Genomic DNA, 25,846 nt, shown 5'->3' on the forward strand with positions numbered 1-25,846 from the left:
GCTGCTATCATCCTTGAGGGCATTACCTCTACCTGGGGGCACTGGTAGGCTAAGCAGTGAACTACCATTGGTAAAGATACTTGATTAGGTCGAGGACAAACTATCTGAGCTCTTGTCAGTGTACATGGGCTGGCATAGTAGCTTGGAATCTGGAGGAGTCCCAAACACACAGCTAGGTCTTGTTATTCACCAAGTTCCCCTCACCAGACTTCTGTTGAGTGAGCAGTGATAAGGCTGGTCTAGAAGTAAAAGATAAGAAAGATTGCATAGTTTGTGATACTTATATCTCAAAGCCCTGACATTTAAAATAACAGGTGAACCCAACCCAACTCAATTCCTGACTAGATAGAAGAGGTAAGACATATGTACCACCCACCCAAAAGAGAAAGGGCAAGCCTTTTCTGGGGGTTAATATCGAATCCTGCCTCTCCCGTTCTCGTATTTATAACTTCTGCCATGCAATAAAAAAGTCACAAGGCAGGCAAAGAATTAGGAAACATGACATACAATCAAAATAATAAGTCAAATAAAGCAGACTCACAAAAGACCTAGATGTTAGAATTATCAGGTATGAAAACTAAAATAACTTTTACAAGTATATTTAAAGCAAAGAATGAGAGATACAAAATGAATGAAAAAAAAAATGGTGGATTGATTCAGATAAATAGAAATCCCAAAAAGAAACAAATGGAAAATTGTAAAACTGAGATATACAATGTCTGAAATGAAGAATTCATTTGCTGGGCTTAACAGTGGACTGAGAAACGCAGGAAAAGGATTTAGTGAAACCAAACACAGGTCAGTGGAAATCATCGAAACTAAAGAGGACAGAGAAAAAAGTATAAAGTCATAGTAAAAGAAGAGAGAGAGAAAAAGACAGATTCAGAGACAGAAACAGAGAATAATAAGAAGGAAGAAGAAATATTTAAAAAGAAAATAGCTGACAATTTCCCAAAATTGGTAAAACTCATCAACACCAGATATGAAAAAGCTTAGTAGAACTTTAAATAGCATAAAAACAAATAAGTCTACACCTAAAACACTGCGTAGTCAAACATCTGTAATCAAATGGTGAAAAGAAAATATTAAAAACAGCCAGAAAACACACACACACACACACACACACACACACACACACACACACACGCATACACACACACTCCAGGCTCAGATGGTTCTACTGGTGAATACTACAAAACAGTGAAAGGAAAAATCATACCAATTCTATGAAAACTCTTCCAGAAAATAGAAAAGTAAGGCACATCTCCCAACTTATGTTATAAGGCCAGCATTACCCTGATACAAAACCAATGAAATATAAGAAAACCACATACAATAATCCCCCATAAACACAGATGGAACATTCTTAACAAAATTTTAGAAACAACATATAGAAATGATAATATAACATGACCATGTGGGATTTATCACAGGATTGCAGGGTTGGCATAGCATTTAAAAAGTCAATCAACACAATTTGCTATATTAACAGACTAAAATTCATACATTTATCTCAGTAGATATGGAGTGTGCATTTGAAAAATTTAACTTACATCTATGATAAAAACTCTAGCAAATTAGAAACAAAAGGAAACTTTCTCCTCCTGAGAAGGGGTTTCTACAGTATCGTACAGCAAAACATCATACTTAATAGTGAAAGGTTAAAGGCTTTGCTCCTGAATTCAGGAAAAAGTTAAAATGTCCACTCTTGGCCAGGAGTGATGGCTCACAGTTGTGATCCCAGCACTTTGGGAGGCCAAGATGGGCAGATCACTTGAGGCCAGGGGTTCGAGACCATTCTGGCCAACATGGTGAAACTCTGTCTTTACTAAAAATACAAAAATTAGCCAGGTGTGATGTCATGTGCCTGTAATCCCAGCTTCTTGGGAGGCTGAGGCACAAGAATCACTTGAACCTGGGAGGTGGAGGTTGCAATGAGCTGAGATCACACCACTGCACTCCAGCCTGGGTGACAAAGCAATACTCTGTCTCATTAAAAAAAAAAACAAAAAACCCACTCTTACCTCTTCTATTCAACTAACATTATAGTGGAAATGCTAGCCAGTTTTATAAGAAAAGAAAATGAATTAAAAAGCATAGAGTTGGAAAGAAAGATGTAAAGCTATCTTTCCTCACAAATTACATGATTGTCCATGTTTAAAATCCTAAAGAATCTACAAAAAAGAAGTTACTGGAACTATAAATGAGTTTAGCAAGTTTTCAGGATACAAGGTTAATTTACAAAAATTAGTTTTATTTCCACATACTATTAACAAAAATCAGAAATTGAGATAAAATGCTATTTATAACACTATCAAAATATGAAATACTTAGAAATAAATCTGACAAAAGATGTGCAGATCTGTATACTTAAAACTGTGAATCATTGCTGAGCAAAATTAAAGACATAAACAAAGAGATATACTTTGCTCATGAATTGAAAGACTCAATATTATGATGTCAATTCTCCCAAAACTGATCTGTAAAATTCGACACCATCGCAAACAAAATTCTAACGGGAGTAGTAGAAATTGACAAACTGATAAAAAATTGATAATGCAACATTTTTCTCCTCACACCCTCATCCTTAACTCAGACGACAAGTTTTGTTGTTTTTATTTTTTTCTTTCATTTTCATTTTCACCTTTGTATAATAGGAATATTTCATCATAATATCCTCTTTCACTAGACAGCATTTGGCCTCCTTTTTTGCTTTGAGACATAATGGTGGTTGCAAAGAAGCATGATTATATGTGATTGAAAATGACAAAGACATAGTTTATTAGTTTCATAATATGTTTACTATGAAAAAGAATGTATGAAAACATAGAATGGGCTGCCTTGAAAGTGACTCATCTCTTAGTCTCTGGATTATCGTCATTCAACCTTTATTTTCAGAACACAACATGAACAAGACACTGAGAATATAGTAATAAATAAATCAGATATGGTCTCCATTCTCATGAGTCCTGAGATCTTTTAATTTAAAATTAATTAGCATGTCCAGGATACTGGGAATTTCCGCACAAAGTAGAGATTTGAACTAGGTGCCTGAGAGTTCTCTTCTGGAGGTTTATATGACTCCAGAAAAACAATAACATAAACAAACAAAACACCTTTGTCTTCAAATAAGACAAACACTCCTTTTGTGCCCTCTCTGTCTGGGGCTCGACACTGGTAGACTGAATGCAGAAGGGAAAAAAAAAAAGACAAAAAAACCCCAAAAAACTCAACACCTATAAAATCCCCTGACCAGCTTAAAACAAAAGAATTTGCCTGTCTCTCTCATTAATCAAATCCATCTTATACATGATTGCTCATGTGGACCTCTGCCAGAGGGAAATGTCAAACATATGCTCTCAGGCCATGCTTACTCTCGGGAAAGCTGGAAAGATACTATATCAGAAAATGCAAACCCATTTCCAGGAAAGTTCACCTTTTGGCATTTTGGGAAGCATGGCTCTGGATGCTGCTTTAGAGACTCTGCTTCGGGAAAGTGAGGCAGCTGTGAGCCAACCCAAACTAGATTGAGCAGATGGCCTGGCATTCTGGAAACATTCTAGGAATATTACTCCAAGAACTACCGCAAGAGTGAGGGACAGTTCCAGGAAAACAAGGAGTTGTTCCTAGACCCATGGCTTAGCCACACCAGGCCAGCAAAAAGGCGTCTGTCCCCAAGAGAAGACTCGCTAGAGTCAGGGTGGAGGAGGCAGCTGGCTAATCAGTTTAATTCTTCTCGCCTTATTAGACATGATCACCTTGGCTCCTTTCCAAAGACACCCCTTGGTCTGTGGGCCAATGTCCTGTCCCAGCGCCAACATCAGACTCGGGAGCAAGCTTGAAGTGTTTCAGAAAACGACGTGAATGGATGGCTAATTATCATCCCGGTAACAGTTTTGCCCAAAGTGCTTTTTCGTGGCCTCCATACCTTCGTCCATGCTTTTTCTTCTTCCTGGGATGGTTCTCTGTCTTCCCTCCTAATGAATCCCTACTTTTTGTTCCACAGTTATCTCCAGTGCTACTTCTCCAGAGAAATTTTTCCTGAATTTCTTCAGCTCCAAATAATCTCTTCTCACAGCATTCTAAATTCTTGTCTAGCATATACTATACATTTATTACAGCCATTTGTTCACATCTTACCTTTTTTTCCCACTTAACTTTAAAAATAAATTAGATTTCAAGTACTGGGGATGGTATCTTCTTCTTTGCATCTCATTGAGCCCCTAAAGCCCTTTTGTTTTCTTCCAACCACCCTGCATTTGCACATGGTAGGATTAAGAAAAACTTGGGGGAATGGAGATGAGAGAACAATCCTCATAGCTATCAGAGGTAACAATTAGAATCTTCCCGATCCTGCAAATGACAGTATCAGGTCTCTTCCACAGTCTCTCTAAGGTTTATAATGGCCTCTCTGCCCTAAAGATCTAAAAAATTAGGAAATTAAACTCACACTAAGTAATGCCTAATTCATTCTGAATTGTTGGGTAATAAGCAGTTCTACTTAATTGAATTTTCCAGCTCACTGGAGCATACCTATTGGAATCTAAAAAAAATTTTTTAATGATTTACAAAACACACTTTTCTAAAAGCACTCAAAATATCTCTGGAAAATTCCGAAAGAGACTGTTTATAGTGGTTGTATCAATGAAGGATTAACTGGGAGATTAGGGAATCAGGGTGGGAGGAAACAGATTTCTCACTATGTGTTTGTGAATTTTGGATCATGCTCATCAATTATGTGTTAATTTAAAATTAATGGCAGGCTTCCTTACTTCCTTAAATGTAGTTGCTAAACCTAACTTTTCTTTCTGAATCAAGGTCATCATTATAAATATTATTGTCTTGCTACTAAATAGCATGATTCCAACAAAGGATGTTAAAATAACACAGAGTTATTTGCTCCTATGCTAAATAGCTTCCAATCTGCTAAGCCTCCAGAGGCTTTGGATTTTGTTTACTTTTTATGTTTTCTCTCTCTTCCCTGGCAGCTATCACTTTTTGTGGTTATCAGAGTGACTGCTAACAGCAACCACTACCCTACTTCTGATTTGCTTCTTTTGTTCTGATGTAATTTGAAAGTCAAATGATTTCAGATGATAAATAAGATATATTAAGTAGAGATGGCAAGAAGAGAATTCTAGGAATTTGATTTTTATTTGTTTGTTGTTTTTAAGTTCTACCAGTTATGTGGGCTGGAGCAGATTGGGCTGAATATGCCCCAGATTTACCCTCCGGCTCAAAATCACATGGTCTTTGTGCTAGACAGGCCTGATAAACATCAAAGTAGTTACCCGGTTACCAGAGCGCCACTAGAGGCAGTGTCTTAGAAGGTTAAAGATAAACCCTCATCCTACTCTCAATGAAGGACATGGAGAGACTAGTGAGATTACAGCAGCAACTCAGGCGATGTGAAAGCTTGATGTCGTGAGATATGTGGACTTTTTGGACCTCCTTATGGCGTTTCTGCTTATTTCTATTTGGTTGGTGGGGGTGTCAGGGATTTTGTGGTGGATTCTTTTTGTTTGTCTGTTTTTTACTATATTCTAGATATCTGAGTGACTACGTGTCTTTTCTTTTTATCTGAGTGACGTTAAAAAATTACGAAAACGCAACCTAGATAATTAACTGGGGACATGGATTTAAGCAACAGCATCTCTAGATCTAGGGTTAGCAGCAGCTTTGTTGATGCTCAGATCTGCCACCAAGAAGGTGGAGACTTGAGCATTATCACCCTGGGAGAAAGTATAAAGCGTTTGAAAACTTACTGGAGAATGTACAAGGGAGTTGAAAACCAAGGGCAGAGAGGAAGAAGATGCCATAAATACGGTGTTAATGTTCAAAAAGGAAAGCAAAAGAAAGCTAATTGTGGAATTACTGACCAGTAAATTAGACAGTCACAGTAATAAAACAGATGTGAACAGTGAAAATCCATCACCATCTGGAAAGGGTAACGTCACAGAGGATTTATGGAAAGAAGTGAGTTCAAGCAACTCAGTAGAGGAGAAAAACAGAGCAGGGCCAGGTTTTAGTAAATGGTTTGGAACTTGGGTAAAGGATTTTGTTCATCCTGCCACGCCATTTCTCCTCTAAGGCCAGCTCAAATTGCCTTGGATGAGAATGTGGTCACGTGGACTCAACAACTGGCCGGGAGATCATAAAGAAAGAATAATGATATAAGTACCCAGAAACAGCTCCAGTGAGTGGAGTTGGGGGTGGGGTGGGGCTAAGTGCACTTCCCCAGAGAGCAGGGTCAGGTCTGCTTTTTATTTAACATCTTTGCTAATGATTTGAAAGCAGGAACAAACAAATGTCAAGACAATGCACCAAGCACAACTAGAGACAAGGCACACCACACATCAACTGGGAATGTTACCCAATAGGACTGAGGCAATTGTGAAAGGGAGCTGGAAATAACCCAGGTCAAAGCAGCCTAGGAGAATAATCTGCTATGGTTTGAATGTTCCTCCCAAAACCCACGTTGAAATTTAATCGCCATTGTGACTATATTAAGAGATGGGACTTTCAAGAATGATAAGGTCATGAGGGCTTTTCCCTCCTGAGTGGATTTATGCCATTATTGTGGGAGTGGGTTTTTTATTGCAGGCATTTCCACCCCCTTTTGCTCTCTCTGTCTTGCACACACACCTCCTCATCATGTGATGCCCCCCACCAGGTTATGAAGCAGCAAGAAGGTCCTCACCAAATGCAGCCCCTCAATCTGCATCCCAGCCCCTAGACGTAGGTCAAAGAAATATATTTTCTTTATAAATTATCTAGTCTGCGGTATTCTGTTATGACAATAGCAAGTGAACTAAGACACAATATTAAATTAAAAAACAGTCGCTCTTCAAGGTTGGGTGAGGAAGGGGTGATAGTTGGAGGGGAAGAGTAGGAAATAAGAGTGGCCAAGAGCTGCCCCAGGGGACAAATAGTGTTTAATAACATAGCATGGTAATAAGGAAGTCTATCAGAACAGAGGCCCAGTTTGGTAAGCATGTGGCTGTGGTTCAATCAATGTAAAATGATCCGTGATCCATTTATTCAGGATCAGAGGGAGAAGAAAAAGGGTAGCAGTGTTCAGATTGGATTTTAGACATTTATCCTGAACATTTAGACCAAAGGATGTGCATCGGTGCACTCCTGCATCAAACTTCTAGAATGTTTGAAGTCCCATCACCTAGCACAGTACATGCCACATAGGAGATGCTCAGTGATTGTGAGAGAAATGCAGAAAGTATGTATATCTGTGACCGTCAAGTGACAACGGAGTAAGGGCCTGCAAAGGAAAATATAAACATATATTTTTAAAATATAGTGTTGATTGAAAAAAGTACAAAATGATGAGATGTATGGTACAATAACATGTATAAAAATTTGAGATTTCACAAATATTTTGCACAAATACTTAACATCAGTAAAAGATGCATTAGAATGAATGACTTTGTGGTATGGAAAGGGAGGGAATGGAAATCAGAATCTGGGGTGAAGGAAAAACAAAAGAGGGACCTTGTAGGAATATGAAAATAATGTACCACGAAGTGAGTCTGGTAAACAACTCTCTGTAAACCTGTAAACCAAAAGTATTGATAATAATATTATATAATATGTAGCTATTTTGTAGACCCTACTAAATATTATACACAGACAATCATGTCATTTGCAAATAAAGACAGTTTTGCATCCAGGAGTGGTGGCGCATGGCTATAATCTCAGCACTTTGGGAGGCTGAGGCAGGCAGATGACCTGAGGTCAGGGGTTCAAGACCAGCCTGACCAACATGAAGAAACTCCATCTCTACTAAAAATAGAAAAATTACCCGGACATGGTGGTGCATGCCTGTAATCCAAGCTACTCGGGAGGTTAAGGCAGGAGAATCACTTGAACCCAGGAGGTGGAGGTTGCAGTGAGCCAAGATTGCACCATTGCACTTCAGCCTGGGCAATCAGAGCAAAACTCTGTCTCAAAAAATAAAAAATAAAGTAAAAAAGACAGTTTTGCCTCTTCCTTTCCAGTCTGAGTGTCTTTTATTTCCTTTTCTTGCCTTATTGCACTGACCGGAACCTCTAGCACAATATTGAGTAGAAGCAATGAAAACAGGGAATCTTTGCCTTGTTCCTGGTCTTAAAGGGAAAGCATTAGGTCTTCTACCATTAAGTCTGACATTAGCCATTGGCTTACATACATGTTCTCTGTCAGTTTGGGGAAGTTCTTTGCTGTTTTTAGTTTCTGAGACTTTTTATCAGAAATGGGTGTTAGATTTTGTCAGATGTTTCCTCTTCATCTAGTGAGATAATATTTTGTTGTATTTTATTTTTTATTCTGTAAGTATGATAAATTACATTGATTGATTTTCAAATGTTAAACCAAACCCTGCATTCCAGGGATAAACACTACTTGCTTATGTATTATTATTATTATTATTATTATTATTATTATTATTATTTTGAGATGGAGTCTGGCTCTGTCACCCAGGCAGGGGTGCAGTGGTGCCATCTTGGTTCACTGCAACCTCCTCCTCCCGGGTTCAAATTATTGTCCTGCCTCAGCTTCCCGAGTAGCTGAGAATACAGAATACATCACCATGCCTGGGTAATTTTTGTATTTTTAGTAGAGAGGGGTTTCACCACATTGACCAGGCTTGTCTCAAACTCTTGACCTTGTGATCTGTCCACCTCAGTCTCCCAAAGTTCTGGGATTACAGGCATGAGTCATCGTGCCTGACCTGTATTATTATTTTAATGTACTGGTGGATTTGCTTTGCTAAAAAATTTGTTAAAATTTTTTGCATTTCTGTTCATGATGGATATCAATCTATAGTGTTTTTTTTTTTTCTTGTAATATCTTTGTCTGATTGAGGTATCAAAGTAATGCCAGGCTTATAGAATCCTTTAGAAAGTATTCCTTTTACTTCAACTTTCTGGGAGAGTTTGCATAGAACTGCCATTACTTCTTCATTATACATTTGATAGAATCCCATCAGAAGTCATTTTGGCCTTGAGTTTTCTTTGCCGGAAGATTTTCAACTACAAATTCAGTTTCCTCAATAGATATTGGAGTATTCAATACCAATTTCTTCTTGAATGAATCTTTGGTAGTTTGTGTCTTTCAATAAATTTGTTCATTTCAGCTAAGTTGTCAAATTTCTTGGCATAAAGTTGTTCAAAAGACTTCCTTGTTATCCATTTAATATCTGTATATACCCTTTCTCATTACTGATATTGGTAATTTGTATCTTCTCAATTTCCTGATGAGTTTGGCCAGAATTTGATCACTTTTATTGAGTAGTTTTATTTCTTAGACTTTGGTACTATGGGGAGGATCAACATTTTTATTAAACAAACAAGTAGAAAGCTTTGAACCTGTTGAAGTCTCAATCAGGCTAAATTGGCTACATTTTTATGGCCATGCTTTCCCACCCTTTCTCTGCCAGCCCCAACCTAGTCCTCTACTCCTTGCTGAAATCTGGGTATAGCAGTTCAAACAGGTTTTAAACCCTTGCTAGCAGAAAGTTTACAGACCCTTTCAGTGATAATTCTCTGTTAAAACAATAAAATAGCATGACTACCTAGCATAGCGATGTTTAAAAGCAACCTGCTATAGTTCTCCCTTCACAATTCAATACAGTTTCTCACTCCTATGTGACCAAAGCAACTAGAGGTGAATGGGGTGTGAGGTGTAGAAGAAACACTTCCCAGAGTTGTGACCACCGAGAAGCAAGAGTGCCAGACCCAGGAGTGGATAAATTGAAGAAGAGTCAACATTGCCCTTTAGTTACAATTTTTGTCACCTATTACTGCATAAGACTGCAAGTTGTTAAGTAGGAAATAGTGGGCAATTCTTAACACTGTAAGCCAAGAAAAGATAGAAAAAAGAACAAAGGTAGGTTATAGAAGCCAAACTTTATCCTGCATATAATGAACAGTTGTCAGCAAGGTTTTTAATCAGAGAAATTATAATATCCAATCTATATTTTCAGAAATTCATCTCTGGGGAAAGCGTGGAGAAAGGGCTAAAAGGGGCCAGGACTGGAAAAGGAAGACTATTTCAGAGGATATTTGTATGACACAAACCTGGATCACTGGGTTAGCAGTGGGCTATTCATTAAGTATAGAATGAAGGTAAAAACAGGAAAGAGGAATGTTTAGAGGCTCTCTCGTTGCTTATACCTTTGCTGGCAGAACTTCACAGAACCACATCAATATATCCCATCAAACCCATACTAAATGTTTCCCCCATTTCAACTTCTACTTAGCTAGATCCTGAAATACTAATGTCATCTGTCATGAGGGCAAGTGTGATGGAGGCTGAATTAGAGTAGAAAGAAACTGCCGTTTTATCTTACTCTCACAAATTCTGCAAAAACATTTGCGCATAAACACTCACTGTCGGACTCCCTCTAAGGGCCATTTAAAGGCTTTGTGCTAATAAAGGGCCCTGGAAACAAGCTTCATGAACATGATGGTAAGTCCATTTTGCCTGGATTTTACAAAAGCTTCCTAACTGGTCTCCCAAACCATTTTCAATATAGTAGTCAGAGTAATCTTAAACGACAAACTAGATGACATCAGCAAGACGGCAAAATAAAGGTCCCACACTCTACACACACATACACACACACACACACACACACACACACACACACACACACACACTTAAATATTTGGCAGCCATTTGTGGACAAAGTGACTTCATAGGAGTTTGGGGATCTGGGAAGTAGGTTGCAAAGCCCTAGTAGAGCCCAAGACTCAGGAGGGATGCTTGAGAAGGCAAGCCTGCACATCGATGATGTTCCCACTGGCCATGGTTCCAGCTGTGGGCTGAAGGAGCTCCATCCTCCTATAAGTTCAGCTTCAACCCCTCTTGTTCACAGTCCTGCCACTAGCCCCTTCCACCAAGGGAGCTAAGAGAAGCCACATCCATTCATGCTCCCCATAACAGGCCTGCCAACCTTGAACTTGACTGTAGTCTCTGGAGAAGTTAAATGACCTGTCTTAAGCCCTATTCTACCATTGTTCATGGCAGTCTTGCCCACCTAGGGACCTGCCCAGGCACCTAATGGAAGCCACATCAAAAAACAACCAGGTAACAGACCTGACAACTTTAAATCCAATTGTGATTACTGAAGCAGTCCTGTGACCTGGCTTCAAAGTTCAGAGGCAGTCCTGATCACCCAGAGACCAGTCCAGCTACCTAACAGGAGCATACTTAGAGGTCCAAAGAAGCCATGCCTCAACATGTTCCTGATAACAGGCTTGTCAACCACAGACCTGACAGTGAACCTGGAAACAGCCATGAGATCTGGCTCTAGCTCCACCTAACCACAATCCTGGAGGTAATTCATCTAGGAACCTGGCAGGAAAATATCTTTACCTACTTAAATCAGTTTATAAAACAGGAATAAGTGTCTTCTCCTTCAAATGCATAGGCATCAATGCAAGACACAGATCATGAAGAATTAGGCAAACATGACAGCAGCAAAGGAAACGAATAAAGTGCCAGTAATAAACCCTAAAGAAATGGAGATCCATGAAATGTTTGACAAAAAGCTCAAAATAATTGTAAAGAAGCTGAAAGAGCTACAAGAGAACACAGATAGACAACTAAACAAAAATAAGAAAAACAATACATGAACAAAATTAGAAGCTCAACAAAGAAATAGAAACCACAAAAAAGAACCAAACAAGTGTTGGAGCTGAAGAGTACAATGACTGAACTAAAAAATTCAGCAGAAAGATTAACAGTAGACTCTATCATGCAGAAGAAAGCATCAGTGCCTTCACACAGGTCATTTGAAATTATTCAGTTAGAGAAATGAAAAAGAGTGAAGAACGTCTACATGACTTATGGGACACCATCAAGCAACCCAATATACACATTATGTGAGTCCCAGAAGGATCAGAGAAGGAGAAAGTGGCAGAAAAATATTTAAAGGCATAATGACAGAAAACTTTCCATGTTTTGGGAAATGAATATCCACATCACGATGCCCAGAGAACCTCAAATAGACTGAACATCAAGAGGTCTTTACTGAGCCACATTATAATCAAACTTCCAAAGGTCAAGAGGAAGGAAGGAAGGAAAGAAGGAAGGAAGGAAAGACTAATTTTGAAAATGACTTATCAAGCATAAAAAACCACGATAAGACTATCAGCAGATTTCCCAGATGAATCTTTGCAGGCCATAAAATATTGGGATAATATATTCTAAGTGTTGAAAGTAAAAAACACTGCCAACCAGGAATATCATATGCAGTGAAGTTATCCTTAAGAAATGAGAGATAAAGACTTTCCCAGTCAAACAAAAACTGAGGAAGTTAATCACCACTAGACATGCCTTAGAAGAAAATGCAAAAAGGAGTTCTTTGAGTTTAAAAGAAAGGACACTAATTATCAACATGAAAGTATACAATTCACTGGTAAAAGGAAGTATATAGTCAGATTCAGAATACTGTAATATTGTAATAGTAGTATAGTAGTACACTTCTAACTCTAGTATTAAAGTTAAATGAAAAGTATTAAAATAACTATATATACAATGATCTGTTAATGAATACATAATATAATAAGATGGAAACTGTTACTTCAATAACATAAACTGTTTGGGGGGAGTAAAAGTATAGAGTGTTTTTATGCAATTGAAGTTGTTATCAGGTTAAAATATACTATTGTAACTATAAGATGTTTTGTATAAGCCTCTTGGCAGAAAAAAATCTGTAGTGAATACACAAAGCAAAGGATCAAGAGAAAAGAATCAAAGCACACCACTACATACACATTATCAAATCTCAAAGGAAGACTGCAAGAAAGAAAAAAGGAGCAAAAGAACTGCACAATAAAAAATTTTTTATTTTTTGAGATGGATTCTTGCTCTGTTGCCCAGGATGGAGTGCAGTGGCATAATCTTGGCTCACTGCAATCTCCGCCTCCTGGGTTCAAGTGATTCTCCTGCTTCAGCCTCCTGAGTAGCTGGGACCACAGGTACATGCCACCACGCCTGGCTAATTTTTGTATTTTTATTAGAGATGAAGTTTCACCATGTTGGCCAGACTGGTCTTGAACTTCTGACTTCAGGTGATCTGCCCACCTTGGCCTCCAAAGTGCTGGGATTACAGTCCTGAGTCATTGTGTGCAGCCCAAAAAAACTTTTTTAAGTGTAAGATCACCAATATGCTCTTTACAAGAGATTAGCTTTAGATTTAAGAACATGCATAAGCTGAAAGGGAAAAGTTGGAAAAGCATGGAAACAGCAACTGAAAGGTGACCTAACTTATTTCAGACACAATAGACTTTAAGTCAAAAGCTGTCACAAAAGACAAAGAAAGTCATTATATGGTGGTAAAGGCATCAATTCATCATGAGAATATACTAATCATAAATATATGTGCATCCAACAATGGAACACCTAAATATATAAAACAAATATTAACATAAATGAAGGGAGAAGTAGGTAGCAATGTAATAGTAGTGGGGGATTTCAATACTTGACTTTCAACAATGGATAGATCATCTAGACAGAAAATCAGTAAGAAAATAGCAAAGTTGGACAACTCTATAGACCAAATGGGCCTAACAACATATACAGAAAGTTTTATTCAACAGCAGCTTTTCAAGCACACACTGAACAACAATAATGGTATGGAACTAGAAATCAATAACAGAAGAAAAATTGAAAAGTTCACAATATGGGGAAACTAAACAGTGAACTCCTGAACAAGCAATGGGTCAAAGGAGAAATCAAAAGGGAAATTAAAAAAAAAAAATTGAGACAAACAAATGTAAAAACACAACACACCAAAACCTATGAGATGAAGCAAAAGCAATTTTAAGAGGTAAGTTTATGGTGATAAATGCCTATGTAAAGAAAATAAAGATCATAAATAACGTAACTTTAAACATCCAGGAACTTGAAAAAGAAGAGCAAACTAAGCCCAAAGTTAGCAGAAGAAAGGAAATAATAGAGTAGAACAGAAATAAATCAAATAAAGAGGAAACATAGAAAATATCAATGAAACTGGTTGTTTTAAAAGATAAACAAAACTGCTAAACCTTTGGCCAGACTACAAAATTGAAGAAACTAAAATAAATAAAATCAGAATTGAAAGAAGAGACATTAGAACTAATACAAAGGATCATAAGAGAGTACTGTAAAAATTGTACATCAACCAATTAGATAACACAGAAGAAATGAATGAATTCCTGGAAACATACAATCTACCAAGACTAAATCATGAAAACTTTAAAAACCTGAGCAAGTGAATCTTTTTTACTGAATAGTAGGTCTCAACAGTGGGCTTAAAATATTCAATAAACCATGCTATAAATAGATGTGCTGTCATCTGGGCTTTGATGTTCCATTTATACAGCACAGGCAGGGTAAAGTTACATAATTCTCAAGGATCATCAGATTTTCAGAATGGCAAATGAGCATTGGCTTCAACTTAGTCACCAGCTACATTAGGCCCTAACAAGAGAGTCAGCCTGTCCTTTGAAGCGTTGAAGCCAGGCATTAATTTCTCCTGTCTAGTTATGGAAGTCCTAGATGGCATCTTCTTACAATTCTATTGGAAGGCTGCATTGTTTACACTGACAATCTATTATTTAGTGTAGCTGTTTTCATTAATTATCCTAGCTAGAGACCTGGATCACTTGCTGTAGCTTCTACATCAACACTTACTATTTCACCTTGAACTTTTATGTTATGGAGGTGGTTGCTTTCCTTAAACCTCATTAATCAACCTCTGCTAGCTACAGATTTTTCTTCTACAGCTTCCTCACCTCTCTCAGCCTTTGTAGAATTGAAGAGGATTAGGGGTCTTGCTCTGGATTAAGCTTTGGCTTAATGGAAATGTCGTGGTTGGTTTGATCTTCTATCCAGATTACCAAAACTTTTGCCACATCAGCAGTAAGGCTGTTTCACTTTCTTATCGTTTGAGTGTTCACTGAAATAGCACTTTTAATTTTCTTCAAGAACTTTTCTGTGCCCCTGGGCTGTATTTATCTGCTGAGAGGTGGACGCCTGAACTGTGTTTGCAGCAGCCCTCCTAGGAAGGGAGAAAGGGTGAGGTGGGGGAAAGACCAGATTTTCTGAATCTCACTGGCCTGGCTCCTGAGCCAGAGGTGGAGTGGAGTTGGGTGGAGACAGAAAGCCTCCACTCCATGCTTTGCTGAGTCCAGATGATGCATTCATGAGAACCATTTAATTGCCCACAGAGGGAGGATATCTCACTTTGGCAGAGGACACAGGCTAATCAGAAGCAGCGCCCAGTCTCTCCTTTCTTCTTCTCTCCCTCCCTCTGTGAATTCAGCTTGATGGATACAAAGAAAGCTCCAGCACTTTGATCCCTAGCCACACTGCCCAGTCTCAATCATGGGACATTCAGAAACAACTCAGGGAATTTCTTTATTGGGAGGAGGGAAGGGAAATGCCCATGTAAGCTCACCTTGGCCATGCCTCCCACCCACCATGAACCAAAGTAGCCTAGCTCTCCATACACTCAACCGGAAAACTTTTTTTTCTTTGTGACAGAAGGCTTCATCCTGGGGATGGTTTTAAAAAAGCAAGAGGGATTAGAGACAGCTTGGGGTTCAGGAGGTAAACAGATCAGGTTGCCAATGAAATAAGTTAGGCATCTATCATTTCACAGAATGCCTCTATCATGTAAGAGCTGTATGATCTCAGGAAAGCCAAGTAGCCACCATGAGATTTAGTTTCCTCCTCTACAAAATGAAGATGAAGATGCCTACTGATGAGACCTGGAGGGGATGCCTGCTGCTCATCCAGGACATTCCTTTTTCTCCTAGGATGATGGGATGCTAAGACCAAAGATTAGGCTGTTTTATAGTTCTCCTCTGCCAAAAGTTGTGTTATTCAATATGTAGATTTTTCTACCACCTCCTTCACCATCTAGTTCCTCGTTTTGTTTAGCTTTTCTACTGTGTCAATCCTACTATCCTTACTATCTCTATGATTTTATTATTCCTAAGTCTTTATAATCCAACCAGGATGGTTGATTGAAAGGACAGGTTGCAACCACAGTGGGTTTTGTAACACCAGATGGGCTTCTGAAACATATTGCATGCAAACTGTCACCTTGAACAGAGAATCATATTTGAATGCACCTTTTTTTTAAAACTTCAGTAGCTGACAGGTGTTTTCAGAAACTTCCAGTCCTGTCTCTGGGACCCTGCTATTATTCTTTGACTGTGGCCACGGGACTCCCCCCACCCCCAGCCATTCTTCAGAAAAAAAAAGATGGCTGAGCGCTCCCTCCCATCTCTTCTGGACACGTGGCTACCTAATGCCTGAACTGATGGTCTCTATCTTTTCCAAAAGTGGATCATTAGCCCCCTTTTCTTATTTCTGAGAGACAGGTTTGAAGGCTGGACTGGTGAGAGTGAGGTGAGGAAAACAATATATCCTGTTCTTTTCTTTCTAGCTCATCCACTTATTCCCACATTCCTTCTTTCTTAAAGTGTTCCCACCTCATTAAAGCCTGGGATGAGGATTTAAATTGCACTCCAGAACAGTCACCAATTGACTTGACCTTCAGCCTCAACCTGCCAGAGCCAGAGTGCGGCCGGGGGGCAAACTGAACCATCCCAGACCTAGTCCCGGGGTCACAAGAGCTAGGTTCTATGCTAGCCCCATCCTCACACACTGTGTGCTACCGAAGTCACTTGTGCACTCTGTGTGTCCACTGTTTCCTCAACCCTCAAATCAGTGGGAAGACAGGTGACTCCGGGCTCTCCCGGCTCTCCGGGGAACTGTGGGAACTGAGCGTGGCCACTAGGTGGCAGTGCTCAGAAGGACATGGTGCGGGGGCCACCAGGGCTCTGAAGTGCTTTAGCCTCAGAGAGATGCCCAGGTGCAGCCGGAGGGGAATGCCTCGACTTCCCTTCCACGCCCCCTACTGCAGCCGTGGGAATCGGGGCGCACCCGTCCTCCTCCCTCTCCGGCTGATCCTACCATCCCTTAGACTCCTGGGAAGCTCTCCCTGACAAAGCCTCCCTCCTCTCTTCTCAGGGTGGACCCTTGTCACCTGCCTCCCCGCTGTCCTTAATCCACACCTTGATGAAGACACCACTCCAGGGAGCCGTCACTGCCCTGCCCGTCTCCCCGTGAGGTCCTGGAGAGCAGACACCGAGCGTTCTTGCCCTCTGCCGCCCCAGTGCCCGACGTGAGACTGCCTGCCTGCTGCTGTGTATTTGTGAACAGAGCTTGAGAAGATCAAAGAAACCCGTTTATTCCAGGACTTTTGATCCACATTTTTTTTTTTTTGGTAACTTAGTATGAGGTTATGCTTTTCTTGATTTTGATCAGCAAATATTACTTTGGTGGGGTTTGAAGGCATCTCTTAGCTGTGGGTCTCTTGGTTCAGACGAAAACCAATGACAACCCAAATATATAAAAACGAATAAAAGTAGAGCTACTTGATTTGAAGCTGGGTGGGGAGGTCTAAGGTCGACACTGCTCCTACCCCCACGCCCTCATTGGTCAGGGACGCCTCCACGTAGAACCTGCGGGCTCTGTAACCATGTTCTTTAAGCACCACGTTGCTTGACCTGTCAGTTCCTCTTCTGTCTATCTCCAGTTCCCAGAAAAGATAAATGGCTGGGGAAGGGCTGAGTTTCTTGGGGGCAGGAGCTCTGTTTCCTATCACAAGGCAGCCTGGGGGACAGCGCACTCAATGGGTGTTTGACTCACTAAACGAAGTTGAGTCGAATTATAGTAACAGGGTTCAAAGCCAATATTGCTTTAGAGGTTGGGGAGAAGTGGTTTTTCCTGGCTTTCCCCCAGCGGAGACAGGGGGAAGGTGGCGAAGGGGATGGCTGGCCTGACTATCACCTCTGAAGGATTCCTGAGTTAAGTAATTATAATCTTGGAATCAGAGGGGTCTGGGGTGGCCACGCGGTCAACAGCTCTTGCTTCAGAACTGGATGATTCAATCCATGCTATAGCTTCAATTTACCTGCGTGTTCCACTGGATTAGTGTAAGGCAATGCAAATATTGAAAGCTCCAATAAATCACTCTAACATTGAAGAATCTTAGAGTTAGAAGGTGCCACTGGATTGAGCTAGGCTGATCGAGGAAGTCTTCCTCTAGCATTCGTGACAGAGAACTCACTCCCATGAGGGGCAGCAAGAGCCACTGCCAGAGGGGACTCCCTTACACCCGTCCTCTGTCTTCAATCTCTCCCCCTCTGATGGCTCTTTCCTCTCCACATAAATGTCTTCAGGTCTCTCAGTGTCCTTAAAAAAATTCCTCCCTCAACTGGCACTTCTTTATAAACCTGTTCTTTCCTTCACAGCCAAGGGTCTTGAGAGGCCAGTCCCCGTTCTGTCTCTGCTTCCTCGCCTCCCGCTCCCCCTCAGCTCCCTGCAATCTGGCTGTGTTCTCACCGCTCCGTTGACCTGCTCTTGACTGGATCAAAACTGCCCTGGTATTGTGAAGTTCAATACTCGGCTTTTTACTTACAACTCTTGCATTTCTTGATTTTTCATGACAACTCCCTGCTGGTTCTTTCCTCCTTCTTTGGCTGCTGCTTCAGAACTGGCTTCTTGGTTTGATCTCTAGCCAACCCTCCATTTCCTTTTCATTTTATCCCAGCTCTCTGCCTGGGCCACCTCATCCATGTCTCAGTCACTAACATTATCTTTTATGTTGTCATCTGCAGTAGCATCAGGCGTTTTCGCCCATCTCCTGTATCGATTCATAGCAAAATCATGTCAATTCTATCTCCTAAAATCACCCTAACCCACCCGTCTTTTTCTTCCCCTTACCACTTCCTCGTTTGTGCCTGGTCTCTTTCAGATTTCTGCCAAACCTTCAGCCCTGGTCTCTCTACTTTCAGTTTTGACCCGATAAAATTCATCCCACGTGATGCCACAGATCTAAGATATAAGTCAAACCATTGCACTCCATCAATTTAAACTTTTCCATGGTGTTCACGGCCTGAAGAATAACATCCAAGCTCATTAATAGCAAGACCTTTCTGCAAAGCTCTCTTTATACAAGGCCCATTATCCCCTGGCCCTCTCTCTACCTCTCCAGGCTCATCTTCCTTCATTCCTTAATTTGAACTCAGTCTTACAGTAATGGTAAATTGTCTCAAGTTTCCACTATGATGTCTTTCAGACATTCTATTTCTTTGGAATAGAATCTCCTCCTTACCTTGTCATATCTGTGCACTCTTTAAAACACAGATGTTCTCACCTCCACTGGGGAACTTTCTGTGGCTCTTCCTAATCTGACCGGGTGCCTCTGATAGGTTTCCATAGCAGCCTGTGCACACTTTCATTAGCAGTAATGAAAATACACTGAGGTTGGACACTTGATGGTCATCCCTGTAATTTATACACTGTGAACTCTTTTAGGACAGTGGCCTTTTAAAAGAAATGTGTTTCCCCTGTAGCACAGAACTTGGAACACAGTAAGTACACAATAATACCTGGAGTAAACTAGTATCATCAAAATAATTCTTACTGTTTTCTTTTTTACGGGTATACTTTGTGATTGTAAAGTTTCATTTTGAAAATCACCACTATTCAGAGTACGATCGGACAGGCACAGCATTTCTCTCTCTTGTGATTATAAATTTGGAAATGACAGTCATTTTCTCCCAATGCTCCTCCCATTTTTACAGCACCAACCTGTTCCTCTTTGAGAATAGCATATGGACTATTCTCACACTATATCTCCTGTTTTCACCTCGCTTTATTATCAGATAAATATTCTATCCCTGTGTCAGCTGGCGCCTCACCTCCCCACTCCCCACCCCACGCTACTTTTCACAGGACTGTCCTAGGGAGTGATGTTTTTGTATCCACATAGTTCTTCTCTACCTTCTTTTTTATTTTTCTATATGAAACGCAGAATTGGTAACTAATAGAGAGACTTTAGAAGTCAACTGTGTCATTTCACTAATGAGAAACCATAGCCCATACAGTTAAAATGATTTGCCTAATACGAATAATGTGAACAGCTAACATTTATTATGTGATTTCTGCGCCACATACTTTACATATATTACCCTATTTAATCTGCATGACAACCCAATAGGGAAGTATTATTAGTATTCCTTATTTCACAGACGAGGAAAATTAAGCTTGGAGAAATGAATTAATGTGCCCAAAGTCACACATCAAGTGAGAAGTAAATCAAGAATTCCAGCTGAGGCAGTTTGACTCAAGAGACATTTCATTTCACCACCAAGCTCTGCTAATACCTAATACCACAACCTGCTTATTTTTCCACTGACTTAAAATGTATTTTATTTTCATCTCTGATTGTTCTTCATTTGGCAACAGCTAGAGAATGCTGGCCAAATTGTTAATGGGCTTAATGGTCCATATACAAGCTCTGCGATGTATAAGAGAGAACCTATTTCAGATGTGAAGAATTTGTATGTAATTCAAATTATCTGCCATGCAAGTATAGGCTTTCATATATTGACGTTCTTAGACTAAGAGCCACCTGTTTTAGAAATGAGCAGTCCAGAAGATAGGAAGCACTATTTGTAATTAAAGTGGAAAATTTCCCCATGGCTGTGAAGTTAAATTAAAAAGGGGGTGATTAAGGAAAGTAAAGAGAGCACTCTTAGTCCTTTTAGTACAAACTCTTTGTTTGCCCGAGCCAAACAGTTGCCATTTCTGAACAGAAGTCAAACACCTGTTGCTTCAGAAAGGAAAATTTCAGATCTGACTTTTTAGAGCTATTGCTGATAAGAGCTGACCATGAAAACCTTCCAGAAATTGACATCTGGGCCAAAAAGTTTATCTTCCCCTTTGTTTATTTTTCTTTATCTGTCCATGTGCCTTAGCTGGAAATGTGGCTTGCGGCTCTTGTCCAGGACTTACTCCCCTCTTCGCTTCTGGAAGGGGCACTGGTTTGGGAGCAGCTGCTCTAGACGAACAGTGAGGCTGCCACTAGCATGATGAGCCCTGGTCTCTAGGGGACACAGGGAGAGGCTTCTGGTTTCTCCCCCTCCTGTGGTCTCTCCAAGGTCCCTGACCCGTTGGATTCTGTGGACTCTCCTCTGTCCTTAGGGGGCAGTGATTACTTAGAGAAAAACCATTTGCACAAATCAGTGAATGCCCAGACTCAGCTCCGGTGCTGCTACCCAGCTGACTCTATCCTCTTAAAGAGCCACACTGACCATTTTCTCCTGCCATCAAGGGTAGGGGTATTGGGGAATGTGTTCCTGCCTTGAGAGCAAACCACTTGAGGTACAGATCTGACTTTCTCACTCTCTTGCCCATAGATGGCGCCCCATCACCTGTAGCGCTCCCAATTCCAGTGGGTTTTGATTGAGCCAGGAGTCCGCTCAGGAATTCCTATTTTTAACAAGCTTCCTAGGTGACCAGCTGTCCCAGTGTACCTGGACTGAGGTGTTTTCCAGCACTTAAAGCTTTCAGTGCTGAAACTGGAGAAGTCCTTGGCCAAAAGGAATGAGTTGGTCAGCCTGTTTCTGGATAACTGTGATTTACAGCAGGAGTCTGCAGACTACAGCCCGCAGGCCAATCCAGCTCTCCACCTGTTTTCATAAATAAAGCTTTATTGGAATATAGTCATGCCAACTGATTTACATATTGACTATGGTTACTTTCTTGCTATAGTAGCAGAGTTGAGTAGTTGCAACAGAGAGGCTATGACTAAAGAAACCTAATATATGTATTATTTGCCCCTTTACAGAAAATATTTGCAGACTGCAACAATTTCATCCCTTCATCGTGAGTTGGCTGCCTCCCTCTCCAGCCCCAACTCCACAATTCCCTTCTTCACTGTGATGGCACAAGGCATGCTAATCTATGTATTGTTCCAGAAAAGTGCCAGATGCTCTTCCTTATACATGTTTCTTTTTCCACATGCTGTTCCCTCTACCTGGAATGCCCTCCTCACCACTGTGTTTGACTAATTCCTTCTGGTCCAACAGGACCACAAGTCAGGCAAACCCTTCTCCAGCAATTCTGCCCTGTCTCTGTCCCCACCCCACAGCCAGGTTCACTTGCGAGTGAAGCCTCCTGCAAACATCTCACTCATTGCACTCACCACACTGTTCCAGAACTGATGGCTTGCTTAGTAGTCTCTTTATGAGAGCCTTCAGAAAAAACGCTGTTGTATATTCACTTTTATGGCTCCGGCCCTTAGTTTGACTCCTAGCATGGAAGAAACTCAGGAAATATTTGTTGAATTGTGAATCTATAAAATAGGAAAAAGAATTTTCCTAAGCTACTTATCTGTTTGTGTATTTTAGCTATAAACTTAGGTTGTGGCTAAGAACTCCTGCCCAGAACTCACACTCTCTGCTCTTCTGGAAAGGGCACTGGTTTGAGTGTGGTTTCTCTAGACAGTGAGGTCCCCCTCAGCCTGGTGGGCCCTGGTCTCGGTAGGGGGTGCTTGTGGATAATATAATATTCCCTCCGGTGTGGAAATACATGGTAGCTATTGACTGGGAGTAGCGGCTTTTGTGAGTATATTTTTCTGGTCACAATAAGAGTTGGCAAACTGGGAGTTGGGAAATTTTATTTTTCTGAGAATAACTTTTGCCTTCTTAGAAAACTCAAAGGGAAATACAGGAATCCCATTTTCTCTCCTGTGTTTTATGCTTTTCTTCCCCAGGCCTGCTTGTCTCCAAATATGCCAAGTGTGATAATTTTTGGAAAAAACTGAGTTATAATGTGCTCTATGGCTCTAGACTAATAGAATGGCTTGAGATCAAAAACGGCATCCAAAAAGCACTTGAAGGCATGCTCGCTTTTCCAAAAATTTGTGTTTTTCTCTTTGGACAGGATTTTTTCTTTGTTGCTTTTAAATTCCCAGAAACTGCTTCTCCTGATGAACGATTCTACTCGCAGAAATAGGACCCAAGTGCTGTTCAGCACAGAGTGCTAGATCTTGTTTTCTGTGATCTTCCGGGGAAAACTAAAGAGGCCCGTGGAGGAGCAGCTCATCCAGGGGACAAAAGAAGCCTGGGACAGGGGCCTGAACAAGCTGGATGATGGCAGTAACTAAGGGGAGAGGCCAGCATGAGGTGGGTTTCCAGGCCCGGACGTCACTCCTCTGAGAAGTGGGTTTGGCAAGAGTTGGCAGTTGGCTAGTGTTCAGGCTGCTGACTTTGCCCTCTGAGACCTTTTGTTCCTACAGCTTTCATGGGATGGACCCACTCTCCCTCTCCACAAGGCACAAATCTGTGATAAAGAAAAGACCTATAATGGAAGGATCATAGTGCTGGAGTCCTAGCCTGGACACGTCCCAGATGTTGGATCCAGGGCAAGTTTTTTTTACTTTCCTGAGTCTCTGATCCTTCTTCTGTAAAATGGACATAGTGATTTCTATCCAGGTTAAAGATTGAGATCATATATGGAAAAGTTTTTAAAGTTCCTGACATAGATACCCTCAGATAGTCCCCAGGTGGGGGATGCATGGTTCTGAGAAGATCGAGGCTGTTTCTAGGTGGGAACCTCTGCCCTGCCCAAGAGGGCACTTGTCTGCCCAAGAGTCAAGGATGCTGGACTGAGCCTCACATTGACTTCTACCAGACTCCTCCAAACTCAGGACTAGCCTTCTTGGCCGATGGCTCTTCAGGCCCAGCTGAAAGACGGGAATTAAGCAGACTCCGAGGACCACTGGACAGCTTTTTATCCAGACCAACCTGAGAGATTTTTTTCTCAGGTCCCTCTCTACAGTCATCAGTTCTCTCCCACATTTAATGATCCCTGGAGGATCTCGCCAGCCCCCCAAGGCTTCCAAGACTCCTTGTTATCTAAGGCCGCCCAAATCAGATCTCCAGCCCAGTCCTCTCTTTTAAACTGACATACATGGACCCCCTATTTGCTGGACAGCTGCACTCTATATACCATGAGTACTCTAAACTCACCTCTAAAACTTAGCTCATGTTCTTTCTCTTCAATATTGGCTTCTCCTCATATGTTCCCAATACAAGTCAATGATATCATCCCCCTTTCTCTTGGCAAAGCCCGAAAAATGTGAAGTCATCCTAAGCCTCCTCCCTTTTGACCCCGTCTTCATATCTAGTCAACTACAGAGTCATTTATTTACTTATCAATTCAGCAAATATATATTGAGTGCTTGCCATGGGTAAAGCACTACTCTGTGAGGCAGATAAAGAGTAGTGAACAAAATACAGATGGTGTCTAATATCTATGAGGAGATAGATGTTAAACAGTGAACATACAAACATAAGTTGTGATAAGTGTTATGAAAGAAAAGCATAGAGCATTTAAAGGACTCTGACAAGAGGACCTGATTTATATTGGGAGGTCAAGGAATGTGTATTAGTCAGGAAATCCTTCAATTACAAATAACTGATACCTAATCGGAACAAGCTTAAGCAAAAAGAAGTAATTTATTGAAAAGATGTTGCTGTGGTTAACAGAAGCAAGGAAGAGGTGACAATCCCAGCTTTGAGAAGGCCTCAAGAGTGGATGATAAAGCCAGATGTGGTGGCTCACGCCTGTCATCCCTGCATTTTGGGAGGCCAAAGTGGGCATATTACTTGAGGTCAGGAGTCGAGAGCAGTCTGGCCAACATAGTGAAACCTCGTCTCCCCTAAAAACACAAAAATTTGCCACTTGTGGTGGTACACCACTGTAATCCCAGATACTCGGGAGGCTGAGGCAGGAGAATTGCTTGAACTTAGAAGGCAGAGGTTGCAGTGAGTGGAGATTGTGCCACTGCACTCCAGCCTGAGAGACAGACTGCCTCAAAAATAAATAAAAATAAATAAATAAATAATAAAATTAAAAAAAAGAATGGATGATAAGATTCAGAAACTAGCACACTGCCAAAACTCTCTCTCTCTCTCTCTCTCTCTCTCTCTCTCTCTCTCTCTCTCTCTCCCTGTTTCTCCCCTCCATGACATAGTAGAGGCAGCCATAATCCTCCTTGGAACAGAACCCCATTGACCTGGGAACCACATCCCCATGCCCCACAGCTGCCACAGCAAGACCCACCCAAGGAGAGACTGAGCTCAGACACACCTAGCCCTGTCCCCAACTAATGGTCCTTCCTTGCCCACCCTGGTGGCTGAGGACAAAGGGCACACAGACTCTTGGGACTTCTAGGTCCTCACTCACCACCTGTTTATCACCATAGTACCATAGCTGATGCTCTCTTGAAAGCACCACCTTCCTGCAGGAGGCAAACCAGCACAAAAATAATGCATTAAGAAACTAAAACTAAGGACCCTCACAGAGTCCATTTCACCTCACTGCCACTTCCACTGGAGCAGGTGCTGATATCCACCACTGAGAGACCTACAGACAGTTCACATCACAGGACTCTGTGCGGACAACCCCCAGTATCAGCCTGGAACCTGGTATACTTTCTGGGTGGCTAGATCCAGAAGAGAATTAATGATCACTATGGTTCAGCTCTCAGCAAGCCACACTCATAGGAAAAGTGAGAGAGTACTACATCAAGGGAACACCCCATGGGACAAAAGAATTTGAACAACAGCCTTGAGCCCTAGACCTTCCTTCTGACAGAGCCTGCCCAAATGAGAAGGAACCAGAAAACCAACTCTGGTAACATGACAAAACAAGGTTCTTTACTCCCCTCAAAAATCATACCAGCTCACTAGCAATGGATCCAAGCCAAGAAGAAATCCCTGATTTACCTGAAAAGGAATTCAGAAGGTTAGTTATTGAGCTAATTAGGGAGGCATCAGAGAGAGGTGAAGCCAAATTTAAGGAAGTAAAAAAATATAATAATGCAAAAAATGAGGGGAGAAATTTTCAATGAAATAGATAGTATAGATAAAAACAATCAAAACTTCAGGAAACAATGGATGCACTTACAGAAATGCAAAACACTCTGAAAAGTCTC

This window comes from Saimiri boliviensis, chromosome 11, assembly GCF_048565385.1.
Source record: "Saimiri boliviensis isolate mSaiBol1 chromosome 11, mSaiBol1.pri, whole genome shotgun sequence".
Taxonomy (NCBI): Eukaryota; Metazoa; Chordata; class Mammalia; order Primates; family Cebidae; genus Saimiri; species Saimiri boliviensis.